We start from the raw sequence: 4,926 nt of genomic DNA on the forward strand, positions 1-4,926 counted from the left end.
ACCTTAACCTTAGTCATGGCAAAACTATAGCAGGTTTGTGTTTGTGTACTGTAAAATAAGAGATAGAGATAGATAGATGGAGAAGAAAATGTGACCAAGTAGTAAACCGTGGGGGACCCCACAGCAGATTGGGCCTGAGGATGAAGACAGGGAAGGATCTGTTGGGTAAATAAGAAGAAAAGATTCTATTACTTTCTATTCTTTTTCTGATGGTTATACAAGCCTTAGGCACAATGGCCATCTGTGACGCTTGAGAATTAAAACACAACATACTGTATGTAAGCATGCTGGCTCACAATAGCTGTTATTAGCTTCACTGGGGAGACTTGACCAGATTCAGAAGTTGTGTCAAAGCAGAGCTGGTGGTGTTATACAATCCTATACCACACATTGATGAGGTAGATAATTTGGAAAATGAAGCATATCTGCACTATTCTGCATTAGATTCAGTGCATAACTCATTATCCTGGGGAGATAACACACAATGTTGTTTTGAATTGTCCTTTTGTGTGCAGACAACTAGCCTTGTAATGAGGCGCTCCTTACACATCAACCATCAAATTTAAATGTGATGCTTCACCCAGTTGTGGAACAGAGAGACACAGGCTGTCTCCTGCATGAAGCAAAACACATCTGACAAGCTATATTTTCTAACTCCACACAGTCTGTGCCACGCATTGTTATTTGTTGATTCATTTTTACACTGTGAATGCGAGATTTTGGCTGGTAATTAGAAAAGAGGAAGATTCCCTAAAAACCTTTTTTACATCACAAAAAATAAATAACAACATCTAGAGTTATGGGAAACAAGGCGATTATTGAATCCGTGCCAAAGTTTTATGTTGCTCAGTATGGATGACAGACCCACAGAAAACCTTTGAAAAGTTGATAGACTATGTTAATATACTGCCAAAAATAAGATTAGGACTACTGCTGTGTTGTGAAATCCTTTGCTGAAGGTATTCATCAGTCTCTCAACTCACGCAACTAGAGGAAGGTGATGAAACAGTGTGGAAAAGAAAGCTCTCATTTTAGAGCTAAGTTTCAGAATGGAAATGGTTGAATCACAACCCATGCTTCCTGTTTTCAGCGTCTGCAATAGCTGTGCTACATTTACAATCTTGGAAAATTAAGCTTCTAAAGGAACACCGAAGTTAGCCCTTAGTCATACATCTCAATATGTTCCAAGTGTAACTGTTCGACCCAGGCATCCTTGCTTTGCAAAATCTGAAAATACATTATTTCCTTACTAAGATTAACTGTAATGAAATGTTCCATGATGAAAATATAGCACAGTAAAACATCTTCCCTACAAGAAATAAATTAGTTGAAACCCTAAATCATTATTCCCATATGGCACTGACATGCGTCTGAGCTCATTCAGTGTATATAAAATAAGACAGAGAGGGAAGAGTGGGGTCCACTGCTGGAGCTGCTGCCCCCACGACACGACACCGGATAAGCGGAGAAAGATGGATGGATGGAAAAAGATTTAATTTGGAAAGTAATGAGGACACTGACACGGTGGAGTAAATTTCACGCATGTTGCTGTTTCACTACTGTGAAACAAACCTGCGTGTAAAATCTCGGCAGACACAGGAGCCCATCCATTGATTATATTCATCACAGGTTATTATGTGAACCAGGTTATCATAATAGAGTTAGATGAGAAGATTGATAGCCTTAATGTCTGTCCAATACATATAACATAAGGCTTTAGCCAACAGGTGGTTACCTTAACATAACTTTACAGGAGACAGATGGAAACAGCTATTCCCCTATTAACACCTCTAAAGCTTACTAATTAACACAGTGCATATTGTGTGTTTAATCCATACAAACGGAGTAAAGACGACACTTCACAAGTTATAATGTGATAATTAGAGAGCTTTAGGAAGACCTGTTATCTCTGCATAGAGCATAGCCCTTTGTTTCCTTCTGCGTCCAGTGTTTGTGCTAAATTAAGCTAAAAGATTCTGGGCTTATTTTTTATATTTATTGGACAGATAAGAGAGTGGTATGTCTCATCTAACTCTCAGTTGAAAAGCAAATTAGAACATTTCCCAAAATTTTCAAACTATTGCTTTAAATTGATTTTGCAAACAATTGTTTTCTTTTTCATTCTGCAGCTTGTTTCAGTGTCAGAAAAGAAGGGAGTATTGTTATAAAGCCCTGGTGGACTAAAACAGAATCTCCATTTAATATCACGTTTCAGCATATTTTTTAACACACAAAACGTTTTGTCGTTCTGCCTTTCTTTCTTAGAACTGTTTAAACATCTCCAAAATGCCAGTGGATACTGTCATGGTCCTGCAGACATAAGATAACAAATAAGATAGAGTTTTGACCTTATTTAACCTCTTAATATTTTGTATTCAATTGGCACAGTGAGTTGAGATAGACTGTGCTAGAGAACGGCTCGTCCTTTCTTAAACCAATATGTCCATTTAACCACAAAACCCAAGAGGATCTAGGATTCGTCATTGTGTCAACTTGCAAGTGAGACATTATTGTGTCACACCAGGAAGTCCTGACATCCTAAAGGGCTTTTAAAGGACCTAATTCCTCAAACCGCAGCAATAGTGATGTGGGGACCCTTGAACCACTGACTAACATGAAAATAAAAAGGTAAGAAAACTCCTTTATTGTCTAGAAATCCTTTTTCACGTTTATTGTCTTTTTAGAGCATCCATGCCTCTTTGGTTTACAAAGGTTGAACAAGTTGTTTCATATGTTCTCATGATCATTTTCTGCATGTTCAACCCTGTTCGTTTGTGTTGACCATCTTGATAAAAGTGTTGTGCTTGAGCTTGTAACATTAAATACACTATAACACTATACTATCAGCTACAGATGCATGCTAATTATTTTTGACGACCTCTACTAAAGGGATCCTTTGTTGATTTTAAACCAGCTCTGTGTCATCTTCATATGGGTAGTGTGTTTAGATGAACAGTGTTTGGCTTCCCTCTGTGGTGCCAGTGTACAGCGCTCTGGGCAGCGGAGGTTGGCCGAGATCTGCTTGTGCCATCCGGCGGATCTCGGCAGACATCCATGACGTTTGTGGCATTCAGCAGATCTCGGCAGACCTTAGCAGCTTTACTCCATGCACTGGCGTCACAAAGGGAGCCCAAACACCGCTCATCTAAACACACTGCCCATACTGCCACGACACAGAGCAAGATTTAAATCAACACAATGTCTCTTTAAATGCTGACAGAGGAGAATTGGGTGCCTGTGCTTTTAACACAATCAATGGTAACGAGCAGTAAACAGTCAACAGTCTGCTGCTGAGTCATGTGTTTACGTCGGGTCCTTGTTTCAAAATACAAGAACTTTCAGCAATAAAGTGTTGACTATTTCATTTTTTACAGCTCTATGTGTACTCTCAGGTTACAATATAAATATGACTTGCACCAACAATCCACTGAAATCCAGAATAAACTTTTTAATTTGACTACATCTTGCCAATTGTCTGCATGGGTGTAACTGTGTGAGAGCATTTTTACAAACTCAAACTTTATTACCATTGCAGTACAGACCTACATCACTGAATGAAGACGACATCAGGCTAATTTGTATTATTTATGAACACACACATTGTCTTGCACATGAATACGTAGGCTACATTTAGTTTCTGTTGTTTTACTGGTGTAACTTGTGAAAGAATCATAACTATGAAGGTAAATATGGTGCAAAACTGAGAGCGTGTATATGTAATGTGAGCACTTGTAGAATATAATTTGAGAGCTTGTAAAAAAAAAAACTGTAGGCCTACTGGTAGAGCACTTGTAGAGATTTGAGAGCTTGTAAAAAAAACTGTAGGCCTATTTGTAGATGTGAGCACTTGTAGAATATGATTTGAGAGCTTATAGAAAAAACTCTGTACTCGTATTTTTTTTCTCACTTCAGTCACTTTTCCAGTACAACCACAACTCAATGATTAGGCCTACAACCTTTCGAATCTGTCGCTGCAATGTGCTCTGCTCTCTCGCATTACACAGCGGGGAGTCTGCGCCCTCGACTTTTACACTTCTTTCGCCCTCGACTTTTACACTTCTCACACTCCCTGCGATAAATTTGATGCTAAACTAATTTGTACTTGTGGACTTTGTCTGTGGAGCTCTGAGCCAGGGGGACAGCAGGGTTTCTATCGCCAGATGAGAGACAACTCTGTCCGGCTTATTTATGTAGCATATAAGCTAGCGTTAGCTAACTAGCAGCCAGCCCGCTTCTAAATACTGTAAATACCTTTTAATTATCTCAACACTTTTAACAGTCAAACTGAAACACTGGCGTTGAGCTCCAGGTCCTGCAGCCGCGGACGGACCGCCACCAGTGGGGCTCGGCATGCGTGGAAACATCGCTAGAAAGCTCCGCTGCCGACCTCGACCTGATCGGAGCTCCGCTGGGACACGGAGAGCTCCAGACCCGGTAGCAGCGGCACATCCCCCCCTAGAGCCTGGAGCCCACCGCCAGTGTTAGCAAGCTAGCGTTAGCGAACTAATCCCGCTTATAAAAAATAACATTTTATCTCTTGCTGAACTGAGGCATTTCACCAATAAATGAATACATTTTAGTTATCCTAACACTTTTTAACACTCAAACTGAAATACTGGCGGTGAACTCCAGGTCCTGCAGACGGACCGTCATCAGTGGGTATAACGTGCGCCTTTTAAATTAAAATGTTTTTATTTATTTATAAGTGTGCTGGTTGGTTAGTTCGCTAACGCTAGCTTGCTATTCCACCAACACTGGCCGTGGTCGTCAGGGGGGATGTGCCGTTGCTACCGGGTCTGGAGCTCTCCGTGTCCCAGTGAAGCATAATGTTTCCACGCTGGCCGAGCCCCACTGGTGGCGGTCCTTCCGCGGCTGCAGGACCTGGAGCTCAACGCCAGTGTTTCAGTTTGACTGTTAAAAGTGTTG

At 40.7% G+C, this 4,926-nt stretch overlaps 1 protein-coding gene across 1 annotated transcript in view; it reads left to right on the top strand.

Moving 5' to 3' along the window:
* The first annotated feature begins 2,585 nt into the window (after positions 1 to 2,585).
* mitfa (melanocyte inducing transcription factor a) overlaps positions 2,586 to 4,926 on the top strand; it is a 20,111-nt gene continuing 17,770 nt past the window's right edge. The window contains exon 1 of the mRNA XM_032512644.1: positions 2,586 to 2,628. The gene's annotated coding sequence lies outside the window, so the exon portion shown is untranslated. The remainder of the gene's footprint in view (positions 2,629 to 4,926) is intronic.

Source organism: Etheostoma spectabile, chromosome 4 (genome assembly GCF_008692095.1).
Source record: "Etheostoma spectabile isolate EspeVRDwgs_2016 chromosome 4, UIUC_Espe_1.0, whole genome shotgun sequence".
Lineage (NCBI taxonomy): Eukaryota > Metazoa > Chordata > Actinopteri > Perciformes > Percidae > Etheostoma > Etheostoma spectabile.